Below are 14,680 nucleotides of genomic sequence, written 5' to 3'. Positions count from 1 at the left end.
GGAAAAATTTACCAAAGATGCAATATTTGAGCACACATTATAGGAGTAAGTAAAGGAATCTGTCATCTCAAGAAGTGTGTGCTCTGAACAAAGACCAGGCTGATCACTGAGAAACTGGAGCCATATCAGGGCCTACCTACTTCAGGGAGATTTAAAAATATCCTGAGCTTGTTTATCATTTGATCAGATTTGGCTAACAAATTAATGGCAATATCCATGGCTCAGAAATGGTGCCCCAATCAGTTGTTGGGCTCTAATTCTAATCACGTGAAGGCTTAGGATACTATAAGAGCTATAGGCCAGAATTCCTATTTGTTAACTATTTCATTAAACTTGTAATGAATTTGGGCCTGGTACTGTGCTGGGGGCAAGAAAATAAAAGTTAACCAAACCATGAACCCGCTATCTTGGTTTCACCAAATAATTAACAAAAAACTCAACATAAGTCATATGAGCAACAGCATGGAGGGTACCATGGAATAATGGCAGAAGAAATCTGAATCAGACTGCAGTGAGATTTGTAAGCATTGAAAAGAAATGTCTGATGTAATAGTCTACTTTCCTCATTAAGAAAACAAAATGATGTTTCTGATAATCATGGTTACGAACTTGGAATCCTAAGTTAAAATTTCAACTCTGACATTTATTTGTTATGTGGTCTTTGAAATTTTACTTAATATTTCTAAGTCTCAGTTTCCTCATCCAGAAAATGGAAATGATTACAATGACTACTATATAGAATTGTTGTTAATTAAATGAGATCTTCGAAGTGAAGTGCTCACACAAAGAAAGCACTCAATATCTTAACATATATGATATTTAAAAATATATATATATATATACACACAATTGTTTTTATAGTTAGTGAAAGATCAAGCTCAAGATTATTTGCTTTTGAAATCCAGTTATCCTTGGCTATCATTAGTAGGTCATGAAGTTCACCTTTGCAATGGAGCAGTATGCCAGGCTATTTTTGATTTTCAAAAGTAGATCTGTTGAATTCAATATGGAGAAATATGAAATGCAGTATGAAATAGGGTTTGAATAAATCAATATCTCTCTCTCTCTGTCATAAACACACACGCACACGCACACAATAACCTCTGCTGTGCACACTGAAGATGTTTCACGTTTCATTTAGTTCAAGGCTCTACGCTGCTGGATAAACCAACTTCTCTAAAGAGTTTCCTAGGTAAGGCAATAGTGACGGGGGCAATTCAAATCCCATTCCTGCTGCAACCACCTCATGGAATTTCTTTAATTACACGTTTAATAAATCTACTAATACCTTCCAGAGTATACATTTATCCCAACCCTCTAAGGAAAACCATTTCCCAACTGCACTTTGAAAATGGGGAATGAATTTTCTTTTTCCCTTGCCTCCTAAACAGAACGTGACTATTTGGGGGGTTCATTCACTGCTGGCAAATGGCCATTTCCTGCCTCTAGACAGAAAGTCTTAAAAGAACTTATAAAAAACAGTCAAAATCCTCTGTAGACATCCAATAACTTATAAAGAAAAGAACGTTTTGATGAGTTAGTGCAAATGAATCAGGAACATATGGATCCTATTTCTCTTGAGTTTAAATTTGTAAAGAGAAAAACTTCTTAGAAAAATGAACTTTGTAGATGTCACTGACCCCAAGGGAAAAACATATGAGATGATTACTCAACTTAATACATTCCTAAGTTGCCCTGTGCTTAGCTGAAGCGCACTCAGGTCATTTGTAGCTCAATTTGGACTGTCAAACACACAGCCCATCATGCTCTAATTGTTTTCAGAGTAAAATGCTGGACAGCAGAATATATTAAGGTGGTTAGTATTTTCAGCAATAAATTTTAGTATGGCAGTTCATTTTCTAATTCCATAAAGAAAGTTAATTTGTCCATGGCAAGAGATTCTAGAAACATTGTGAGTGTCACATATCTGCATATCCAGGGGCCAATCCATAGATGGGTGGTGTAGACAGGCTCCCACAAGGACAACAGGGTACCAATCAGAAAATCGTCTCTTGCAGCCATGCTAAGCGGTGCCCTAATGCCCAGGAAGAACTAATTTGCTTCATGTGACTGAGCACTTTATTCTCAAAAGGTTTTTCAGGAACCAATATAATTACACAAGATCCAAGAGATGTAACTGTTGGCTTTCTTTTACAATCTGACTACAACAATTACTCAAATAATGATTCAGTTGTATATGTTGATAACTTTTACTAATTTATTAAACACATCTCATGCATGGAGGAATCTGAGCACATATCCAGAGACAGTGATTACTATGGCCATTGGAAATATATTAACATTTCTAAAAGAGAGCAAAAGGCCTGTACTATGTGCAGGGTGCCACAGAAAGCTGACTAGCAACTTCCACGGATATTTCATGTGAGTTGAGGTTACACCTTATACATAGACATCATCAAACTTGTTGATTTGCCAACTCAAGTCAAAAAGGATTATGGGACTAAAGAAATAGTGCTCATCAGGAGGAAGGCTGTGGTGGCCACTCTGGTATTTTCTGAACAATATCCCCCATCCGAGGTTCCTAATTCCTTGTTAAAAGACTGGTTATATATGCTGGTTGAGAGAGGGATTTGTTCTCACAGTTCTCACTTGGCGGATTCTTTCCCACATTGAAGAGAATAAGTATGAGCTTGTACATTAGTATGTTCTAGCTGGAAAAGATCCTTGAGAGTAACTGGTCTAATCATTCTCAACCACTAGCTGGATAAATTTTAAAAATGTAGGCCCCTGTCCTCCCAGATTTAGGGTATGGCCCTGTTATCTGATTTAATCATTTCCCAGGTGATTTTCACCTTATTTTACAGATGAGAGACAGTTCCAGAATGGTTGTAACATCTCCCGGAATCTCCTTATTCCCAGGCCAGTGCCTCATAGACAAGCTCAGCAGTGCCTGGGTCATTAGGGAAACTCGTCAGTGTATAACAAGGCAGGAAAAACAGCCCAGAGCAAGGGAATAATATCTGCTGGTTAGAACCAGCCAACGTTTATGTTGCAAAATAAATGCAGTTGAGTTATTCTTATGCCTCTCAAGTCAGCACATAAAGTAAAAATTTCACACAGGCAAAATTTTCTTTAAACTTCTTTTAAAAGGCCCTATGTTGCAAACTGACACATCTCTCAATAAGTCCAACAAAGCCCATTTTTCGTCCAGCTTTAGGAGAAATTGTTGGAGTTTTTATAAGTCGTCATTGAGCAAAAGATGAAGTTTTTGGCTAATATTTAGGAGCACTGTAAGAGAAGCAACAATGGCGACAAAAAGTCTTTACATACTAGCATCACCCCGGTGCAGATAGAGGCTAAGAAACATATAAGAATTTGGACCAATTGGAAGAAAAATGAATTCATATGTCTTATCTCACACAATGGTTTGGCATAAAACTGAAAATAAATTGCATCATTTAAAATATCTCTCTTTCCTTTTCTCTTTCTTTGTTTAAAGAGGGCACATAACAGAAACTATGTACAAGGTAGCACCTCCCCACCATTGGACATCACTTGCAATGTGGTGCCCAGCAGGTCACATGCCAGGTGGTTGCAACCCTTGCTGCAGAACCAAGTCTAAGATCAGTAGTCCAGGATTCACGTGGAGCTCTCACTTCTTCGCCTGAGGCCTTCAAACTTGGGATCAAAGATGTGACCACTTCATTCTGATCAGGTTTTAGTAACTTGGATTCATCACAGGTTTAGGGAACTGTAAATCCTCCAATATCCTTCTATTCCCTGCTTCATGCAAATGAATAGTCTCCTCACTAAAATGTTGAGGCTCCCTGGTGTCGACTGAAGAGAGTAAAGCTTACTTCTCTACCCTCAAATTCCCATGCGATAGGACTTCTAAGAGAAGTCCATGAATAGAAATGAGGAGAACTCAGTCTGATTGAGAGGGGGCATGTTAGCAAGTCCTTCTACCACTGGGCTCACAATCCAGCTCCTCCAATCCAACTTTCATCCAAAATTAAGCTGACCTTGTGCGTCCATTGGTCCACATGCTTGTGAAGTTTCTTCTAGTATGTTTTCTGTTGAAGACCCAAAAGATTGGAGAAATAATGGCTTTGCCAGACCTACTCGTGTTTCTTACCATAGTGAGTAGCAGTGTCATCATCAAAGGTGGTCTGGTTTCCATAGAGGCCACCTCTATGCCCAAATGTGTTAGGAGAAACAATGAGATGGCTACAGCTCTGGCCATAGCTTCCATCAAAAACAGAGTACTGGCTGAGAACACTGGCTCTCACAGGCAAATCACCGAAATCCACTAGAATGGGAAAGTACCTTTTTTGTTCTTCCGTGAATTGAGCTAGATGACAGTGGCAGGACTGCTGATTTTCCATTCAATCATGGCAGCACATAAGTCCTATTCAATTAAGGTGGAGGATAAGGCAAAGTGTTGTTTTTCCTCCCTACCTAGCAAGGAGGAAGGCACATACTTCCAGCTTGCAAAAAATGGCTGTAGAATGTCCTTCAGCAGGACTTTCAGTGTCATTTTTATCCCATGTAAGATGTAGATCCAATCACATGCTCAGAGGTTTATTTTCTATTTATAAAAATGTCACATCATTTGGATAATCATCAGATTTGATTTCATAAGAAGTTCTAAATGTTGGTAATTTTGAAACCACCACATAATCCAGATCATTTACAGAAAAGCAACATGGAGGCCTCTTCTCCTACATTAAATGGGTCAAGGTTGTTAATATTGACTCTAAAGATACACCCATGTGGAAGTTGGGAGTCATCTTAAAGACATCCAGACAGCATATACAAATGCTGCTTGATGTTTGGTATGTCACCTGGAGAGCCTTGAGAATCAGAGAGACAAAGCTTTCTATTTGTCTAATTGTGCTATGATAATTTGAGCAAAGACATGACTGTGGCTGCATCAGTGGGGCTGCTCCAGAAGGAATCAATGGCGATGAATTCTGGAGCTGAGACATGGCTCACACTACTCATTTTGCAGATGAGGAGTCCAGAGTTAATGGTCCAAGGTTATACAAGAGTGGATTAATCTGATTAGAACCCAAATTTTCTGACTTTTACTCCAATGCTATTAACTTTACACCAAGATTCCTCTTTGGGATAATAATAGCCAGTGGTGAACTGCTCCCTACCTCCTCTCACCCAGCTTCCAGGAGCCATAAGTCCCATTCTGGCTGCACAGAGGAGGAGTTGAGCTACTGTTACATCGTGGCTTCATTGATAGACTCCTTTAGGCTTGGAAGCTGTTCCATAGTCTTATGGACTTCTAAGCCATACTTTGCAAAGGGATCCATCCTCTTTCAAACACACTAATCCCAATCCTAGTAATATCCTGGTCATGTCAAAAAGCAAAACTCTTTCCCCCTTTTTAAGAACGATGCACTGAAGTACTAATTGTAGACAGCCTCTATTTCACCTGTCTCATGCTACTTATTCTTGGCTTCTACCCAATACTGGCTTCCATTAAAAATTACGTGTTTCTTACCTCCAGGTTACCGTGAAGAAGGAGGAAGACACAGCCATCAGAAAAATGAATAAATAAATAAGTAATCTTATAATTTGCCCTCTGCATGAAAGTAAGTATTGAAAGGCTGAATTTTTAAAAGAACTCTTACTCTACTATTTAAACATTTTTTTTTTTGGCTGGGAAAGATTTGCCCTGGGCTAAAATCTGTTGCCAATCTTCCTTTGTTTTTTTTTCCCTCCCCAAAGCCCTGGTACATAATTGTATATCCCATTTGTAAGTCCTTCTAGTTCTTCTTTGTGAGCCGCCACCACAGCATGGCTACTGCCAGATGGGTGGCGTGGTTCTGCTCCTGGGAATGGAACCCGGGCCGCAAAAGCAGAGTGTGCCGAACTTTAACCACTAGGCCATTAGAGCTGACTCTTACTCTACTGTTGAGAACAGTGACTCAAAGTATTTTTTCCAACCCAACACATTTAAAAGACCTGAAATAGTTCCATTGAAAGCAGTGGTTCAACATGGCAGAGCTTCTCTGAAAGAGGTAGAATGAACTATTTAAAACACGTAGTTTTAGGGGAAAAAATCTCCAAATGATTCTCAAGCCTTCCTTTTCTCTAGTGGAGAATTATTACCTGGCATTGTTAATACTAAAAATGGGAAGTCATTCTGTTTTGCTAAAATATACCATATTTTGCCTAAGCTTTGATTCTTCACTCAAGCCAGCAGAATGGGTTCCATGACTCTGCCAACTGCCTGAGAATTGGTGACATCTTCAGCAAAATATCCTCCTACAGCAGAACCACCTCCCCCAAGATGGCAGGGAATATGGCCACTGGCAGCTCCTGTGCTCCATATCTCTCAGCTTTACCACTAAATGGGCCTTAATTTTCCTTTCCCAGCTCCAGTTTGCAAAAAAAACTCCAAGAAGGCACTAGTCAGCCTATTTTTGGTTCCACGCCCACAAATGTACTTTGAGTGGCTAAGTCTGGTAAGATGTCCAGTTTTAGACTAATTGCCACTGACAGAAGCAGGGTTATAGTAGAACATAAAAATGCCCAACTGGTTGACCTTGGGAATTCCTTTTCCTTGAACTTTAACTACCACATCTGTAAATTTAAAAATAAAAATACTTACCTTGAAGAAAGTTTTGTGAAGATATATTAGCATGTGTTATAGAAACACGTAAGAGTATGTGTCCCAAACACAGGCCATGGGACACAATAGAAGCCAGAAAAATATTGGTTTCCTTTCCCTCTTTTGCTATTTAGACCTAGTGGCATACATATGAATTTCCCACACCTATTTAAACATAATTGCCCCCTTGCCAAGACAGAGTATATTTTCAGCTTCTCTCTACATTTCATTTTATCTATTTAAAAGTAATGGGGGCATATTGGACACTGTTCTGGGTTAAGAACAGCTGGCAGAGGAGGACATGTGTTGATTGTATGTCAGCACAGAAGTCAACAAGCCACCTTAAACTACATGGGACTGTAGGCTATGTCACTAGAGCACCCTGGGGCCTTGATTATCTAGATATCCTCTGCTGGGAGAAAAAAAAAAAATCATTAGACTTTAAAGATCTCTCCACACAGAGTAAGACTAGGGGAAAGGATGCATGGGCAACCTTACCTCGATGTCTAACAGTGCCTAACTAAAGCCCTCCCTACCCTAGGCACACTGGCTAACTGGCAGTGGGCTTAATAATCAAAGCAGCAAAATTTATATTATTCCATATACTGTGCTTCTTATTGATGGGAACAGTTATGAAACTTGGAGACAACAGCAAGGGGTTCTAATTTCTGGCACCAAGAACTTGGGCATGCCTATTATGAATAGACACTAAAGCAGTGTGAGGACGGAAAGGTAAGTGGATTGCTCACTCAGCAAGCTCTAATGTGGGACAACCTATGGTGACACCAAGCACTTGAACACTGCCACCAAGAAAGGCAGAATATCCCTTGGGGCATGGCTTTCATTCTAATAATGGGAATTTAGAATCATAAGATAAAGAGATAAAACTCACTTTTAACCACGAACGTGAATGCTTGTCACAAAATCTCAACAAAAACAGCCTGAGAAGAACAGGAAAGTATTGTGTGTGTGAGTGTGTATGTGACTCTGTGTGTGTGTGTGTATTCAAAGAGAGGGAGAGGGAGGAAAGGAAGGAGGGATGAAGGAAGGAAGGAAGATAGATGGAGGGAGAGAAAAAATATAAACTGTTCGCAAGTCATCATGGTTCCTGAAGAGGAAAAGGAACATGGCATGTGTGCAAAGTCTGGGAATAATTTTCTTCAATTATGTCACAGCCATTGAGCATCATGGTTTCCACCTGAAGATCATGCTTGGGCTAGTTAAAGGATACATTTTTATAGCAGCATATTAGGATGATGATTATTATTACCATAACCACATTCCTGCACAGAATATGAATATTTTAAGGTGGAATTTATTTTTCTAAACACTCATATTGCGCCAAAACTAAGGCTGGCATAAATACTCAGAAAGATGTTTGTAGACATAAAAAGACCTTCCCCACGGAGAACTCTGAGCACCCCATTTGCTCCTTCCAGGTCTCTGAATGTTAGCTACACCCCTGTGTTGTACGGAATTGAAGGATGGTGCATTATGTGTTTTGCATTTCTGAAAAAAGTCATCCACAAGAATTGAAACTTGGTGTGAAGGATATAATTTTTCCATCGGAAATGTAAGCATCACTTCATGTTTCATTTAAGCCCTCCTTTTAAGAACCACAAAGATCCTAAGGTGTTTCACGTCAGTGACATAAGGCAGGCCCCACACTGGGGGTTTTTTGGTGATCCATAATGTGATTCTGAAATAAAAGTGACAAACAATTTTTAACACTGCATATGTTCAAAGACCTCTGCCAAGAAAGGGAAAAAATAGTCTTGGCACCAGAACCTAAAGTGCAACAGTTCCTTTGTGATCTGTAATGAGAAAACAAATGGCCATGTCCCTGATCTTGTCATATTAGCAGGAGAACAGCATACGAACCTTTCAGGAGGCTGAATGTGCATTTCTTCAATGGATTCCCAATTCTATCTTCTGGAGTAGAGGAATCTGTTCACTTTTTCAATACAATCCTTTTGTGGATTTTGTGTCTGAATGTTGGAAGTCGGGGGAGGGTGACAACTCAACTGCTTCCACACAGTAGAAACCAATATCTTTACTTCAAAAGGACAACAATGATGAGCCCAAAACTAGTTTTGTTCTCTGGTACCATCAGTTGACCTTGAGGTCTAGACCACACTGGGTAAGGTCTGGGACCTTGGCTAGCAACAAGTTGCAGAGCTGAGTATCTGTCTCAGTACAACACTGCCACATACACACAGCATCTCATGGTGCCCTGCCACATCTGTAGGCACACTACTTAAAGTGACAAACAGCAATACCACAGGTGTCGTGTTTCCCTCAGAAGGCACAGAATAAATAATTTAAATAACAAGTAGATGACATTTAACATTTTGAAAAACAATCTGTTTGTGCTAAAAGCACAATTAAAATACATTATATGTTAGGCAAAGGCCCAAACTTTGCATGCAATGAGAGAAAACTTCCGCTTTCCCCCTACACAGAAGAAAACTGATTTTGGTTTTGAAAATACAGAGCTGGGGTTCCTCCCTGCCAATGATATGCAAGTCAAGCCAGGTGCCCACTAAGGGCCTTCAAAGATGAACCAAAGGTGTCTCCATTGAACTGTTCCCACCCTAGAACAAGGTGGTCTGCTTGTGGAGGAGGGGGATGTCAGCAAGAGGGGAGAGATTAGGAAATTCCCATGGAGTGATTGAATGGCAAAAATTTCTGGGAAATGCCATCCTCAAAGATCTGCAGAGACCCAGCTGAGGGCTGGTCTCAGGTGAACCACGGCCTCCCCTCTGGATGGCTCCACACGGCCACAGCTTTAATTAGACCCTCCCAGAATACTATGCTTCTGCCCATCTGCTGCCTTGTAACTGGGGAATGGGGGTCCAGGTTTATGTCACACTACAAGTGAGGCCTGATTAGTACTTTAGAGTTTCCACATTAAAAAAAACCCAGAAAATCCATTGGTCTTCCGGCTTGGAATATTAATCTTAGTTGCCTTACCCCCTAAGATGATTTCCCAGAAGACTTAACACAAGTTCTCTGTGCTGCAGGATGCTTACTCCTTGGGGTATTTGAAATCACTGTACATGACCTCCACAATGTGGAAATATCTCACAGTATCAGGCCATTTGTAGCTTTTGGAGGTGAAAGACATCCTGTTCTTCTTCTGCTTTCTATGGAAAAAATTACAAATATGTACATCTCCCCCGAGACCAATAGCTAAACGTCATATGAGTCCCTAAGGTGGAACAATAGAACAGGCACTGTAAAAACATTTCTTAGGCTAACTTCCAGATACGAAAGGAGTGCCTCAGAGTTGCCAAGTGGGTAAATCACTATATCACAAGGAATGATATTTTTAGACTGCACGAAAAATGAGGAATGCATGAAACCGCAGATGATAACGGAGAACAGCCACCCAAGTTAGGAGTATGGGCCGCATTTCCGCTACTCATTTCCATAAGGGCTCTTTATTTTGCTCACTTGTCTCTGTAATAAAGTTTCTAGTTGAGAAAAATGGGTACTTATGGAAAGGTTATCATGCCTGTGATGTCAATTTTTTATAGCCAACTCTGATATTCTTTTCTTTTGGTTTTCTGAACTCAGAATTTCTTAATTTTTAATTTAGCTGAAAATGCCAGTGGGTACTCTTCACCCCTTGCCCACCTCACATTTGATCCCTGGTTCTCTCTGCCATATACCTTATCTCTTCAGTCATAATTTCCATTACATAATTTCCATTCTGTGTTGTAAGATAATTCATCTCTTTGCTCTTTTCAGAGCAATAATTCAATTCTCAGTAGTGAATATTCTTTTTTGTTTTTCAATTTTTCAATCAGAAGTCATTATATTTTTTACTTCTGGTAAGTCATTTTTGTGCCCCAATTATATCCTCTTGAGGATTCTCCTTATTTTATTCATTAAAGCGCTGCTCTGTCTCTCCCACTCAAGCGACTGCGGTCAGAGACAACTGTACTATTTGTTCAGCTGGGTTCCCTGCCTCAAGTCCCTGAGTCCCTTTAAATATATGGTGACAACAGCACCCTCACAGTTCAGACTTTGGGCAAATAAAACAAGTGAGTGGTCGATGACAGAACATGTTTTTTCTCATCCTGTCCACTGAGCCCAAGTGTTCCAGTGAGGCCTCCTGGATGTGGACATGTCCAGCCACACAAGTTGCGGGTGATTTGTGTAGTTAAATAGAACCAAATCGACTATTATTTTGAAAAAAAGAAGTGTCTTTTCCTTATGGTTTAGAAATCAGAGAGCAAGTAAATGGTTAAATGTGAAGGTTCACTAATCACATCTAGTATTTATGGTATATGACTGTCAAAAATGATGAAGATGCACACCATTGAATCATATGCTTATCTGACTGAGAGAGGTGTGGACACTGATGGGAGAATCACATTAGGTAGATTCCTCAATTGTTTTAAAAGAAAATTTCAAAGAACTTGATCAGCTGAGCGTCCTAGAAGATGCAACTTTGCCCATCAAGCTCAACCCCAGTCTTACTTCAAGCAGGGTTGATTGACCCATGAATGGGTAGATACATAATGGGGCCATGTTAAGCAGGTAAATGAGCAGGGAAGATAATGTGCAAGAAAAATTAATAATGAAACAGATATGAAAGATATTGAGACAGAGAGGTTGAGAGAGAATGAAAACTAACTATCTTTCTTCTTGTTGGATTTATAGTTTGTAATTCCGGTTACTCATGAGATCTTGCTCTAGTTCCAGCCCTTGAATTTCAAGCTTTTTTAATATATTTCATTTATACAATGTATTTTCTTTATATAAGCTAGCTTGAGTATATTTCTATTTCTTGCAACCAATCTCAAACTAAGACCCAAACCCAAGTTAAATTTACAATAATCTGATCAATTTTACCATGTCTTTCTTTCTGACTTCTCTCCTGAGCTTCAGGCTCAAATAGCCAACAGTCTATCGGAAATCTTCATCATATATCTAAAATCATCTCAGACTTAACTGTGTGCAACATAATTCTCATTTTCTTTATGTTTTTCATATAAGCATATTCATCTACCAGTTTTCACAGTAAACGCACTAAAATTTACCCATGTGCTCAGGTCAAAAACCTAGTTGTCATTTCAACTCTTCTGTTTTACCCACATACTGTACCACATCTGACTTACCAATATGAGACACATTACTATTTTTCATCAACATCCAGTTCTCTCTATTCTGAACATGTGAGAGAATTGCATTTCCTTGTCTCCTGGGTACCTTGCTCTGGACAATGAAATGTCCAGAAGGAAAATGTGCAGAGGGAAAGTTATGTGTGTCATTCTTTCTTAGAAGCATTTAAGAGCTGTTACTTGATTGTCTATCTTTTCTTGTCACGTGATCGATGATACTTCACATGGTAGAGCATCTGTCAGCCTGGTTCCTGACTCACCCAGAGCCCTCGACTGACTCAAGATATACAAATAGTGTGTGCAAAAATAAACCTTTGCTATTTTATGGCACTGAGATTTGGAAATTGTTTGCAACTGCAGCATAAGCTAGCCTATCCTAACTGATAACAATCCTCAAGTCCTGTTGGCTCTATTGTCAAATTATATTCCAAACTTGAGGCTGTTACCTCCTTTCCCACCATCATTGTTTTCCAAAGAACCTTCATCTCTTGCCTGGATTTACTGCAGGAGCCTCTCAATAGGTCTTCTTTTTTTCTACTCTGACATCTCTAAACTCCATTCTCCATGCAGCAGTAAAACTTTATTATTATTTTAAAGGTGAATCTGATCATCATGCCACTCCCTCTCCCAAACCCTCAACTTCTCATTAAACTTAGAAGAAAAATCAAAATCTCTCCATGAACCACAACACTCTATGATCTGACCTCTGCCTATTTGTCTCCTGCCATTGTTTTCTCTCTCTGCTCCAACCACATTGTCTCTCTTATCGTTGCTTGCAAACAGTAAACTCATTCTCCCCTCAGGGTTTTTCTCTTGCTGTTCCTTCTGTGTAGACTGTTCTACCTCAAGATATCTGTGGCTTGGCTTGATCCCCCCTCATACAAATCTTTGTCCCAAGATTACAGAACAGTATCTACAGTATCTGAAACGACATCCCCCGATAACTGACTATCCAACTACCCTTTTTGATTTTGTAAAGTACTCTTTGATTTATCTCATTTCTTTATTTGTTTAATTCATTTCTCTCTTCCTAGACTATGAACATGATAAGAAAAGGATTTTGGTTTTTGATCTTCTGTCTCTGGTATCTAGAAAAGTGTCTGGTGCTTAGTGGAATTCAATAAATATTTAAGTGAGTGAATTGAAGAATAAATAGCTTAAACAATCAGAATGTCAAAACAATATTGCAATGAAGAGATAACTGAATAAGAAGTAATACTCTTTCATAAGTTCTTAACCTAGTTTGTTTTTTAACAGCAAAAATAAATAAAAATACTGCTATAAAATCAATTTATATAGCTTTTATGCCCTACCACTTATAATTCATTTATTAAGTAAAACCTCACTTGTTCAAATTAGCTTGTTTAAATTAGCCAATGCACATTAAAACAAGTAGCCTTTTAAAAGAGAATCAGCACAGGATATGTTTAAAGCTGCAATGGCAATAACTAAGTTGTGTTCCTCAATCCAAAATATCTAAATTTTCTACAATGGGCCCAAGAAACGAGAAAGACAAAAATATGAAAGCAAAATAAGGACTCAATAGAGTAGGCTAGTAAGGAAATTGGAGAAAAACTATTAAGTGGGAAACACTAAGCTAACAAATTTCTATGGAAAATAATTTTTCTGAATAGTTTAACTAGAAGAGAATCCATCAGTAGAATTCACCAATGAGCTGTAAATGCAACATCTCCTTGATGATTTGTGTGGTTATGTGTATTTCCATCACATGCCAAGGTGACACATCTGAACTTCCATCAGTGGGGAATACCCTTGGATTATTGCTTTAGTGAAAATGATGGATTTGCACCAATACACTAGCTCAGTTATCAACTTTTACTCCTGAAATACTCTACATTTTTGCAAAGCAGATGGTCCAGATGAAGAGCATTTACTATGATCAAAAGATATATTGAAGACACCAGCTTTCAAAAGGACTGAAGTTCTCTCCCTGGCTCCAGAGCATTCCAAGGAGGAATGGCTGTTGGAGTCAGGAGAGCTGAGTCAGAGTCTTGGCCCTGCGAATTTGAAGTTTTGAGTATGTCATTTAACCTTTTGATATTGGATGAGGATAAGGATAACAATCTCTATCCCAGATGTCTCATAAGATTTTTTTATGACAATAAATAATACATGTCAAAGACATGTTTTGTAAACTGGCTATTTTAGGTTTTTTATTATTATTCTGCTTCTTTGAGGTTGTTAAAGGTATCCTTTAAATTGAAGTTGTCATACGCAATGTATACCTTTCAAAGTAAGAGGGAAAGAAAGAGCAAGCACCAAAATGGTTATGTTTGGCCACGTGGTCTTTACTTCTACTTGAGATTAACAATGTTCATATCCACCTAAGAAATGTTGAAATTATAGTAATTAGCAGCAAAAGACACTTTAAACACACAAAGGCACCAAGAGCCATCTCTCATTAGGAAACTCCCATAGCCTATTTGCATACACAAATATTTCCAAATAATCCATATCCTACCCAAGGAGAAAGCTAAATTCCTGGTCAGTCACAAAATGGAATAAAATTCTTTTTAGCACCCATGTGAATATCAGAGGAGAAAAACAAAGTGGAAAAAGGCACAAGATTGTGCATTATATGAAACCTATTTGCTGTTATAGTGTATAAATTGCCAAACCTCTGAAATCTAAGTCTCCAGTTATTGTATTGCTTTCTTTGCTTGAGTAATTCTCCTATTTATCATTAAACATATCCCGAAGATCTTATTAAATAAGCAGAATAAGAGGCATGATGAATACTCTGATAGAAGCATTTAGTTTCATAAAAAATCCTGATCATGACGATTTAGCTATCAATTATTTAAGCCCACTCCAATCTCACACTCAGTGATTAGTAATAAATAAAGAGAGCTCAGGATATGAAAAAATTACTGTACACCAGGAATCCTCTGTCAACAAAGATAACACGTTTTTAAGAAAAATACCATAGGATGATCCT

The 14,680-nt window shown here is 38.7% G+C and overlaps 1 protein-coding gene across 1 annotated transcript in view; it reads right to left on the bottom strand.

Moving 5' to 3' along the window:
- The window catches only part of LOC101401682 (ADP-ribose glycohydrolase MACROD2), a 776,405-nt gene that overhangs the window by 477,003 nt on the left and 284,722 nt on the right, over positions 1–14,680 (bottom strand). The window lies entirely within an intron of this gene.

The sequence above is a fragment of the Ceratotherium simum genome, chromosome 21, assembly GCF_057802395.1.
Source record: "Ceratotherium simum simum isolate JZ-2026a chromosome 21, ASM5780239v1, whole genome shotgun sequence".
Lineage (NCBI taxonomy): Eukaryota > Metazoa > Chordata > Mammalia > Perissodactyla > Rhinocerotidae > Ceratotherium > Ceratotherium simum.
Note: the sequence above shows the minus strand (reverse complement) of the source record. Positions and strands in the feature narration are given on the sequence as shown.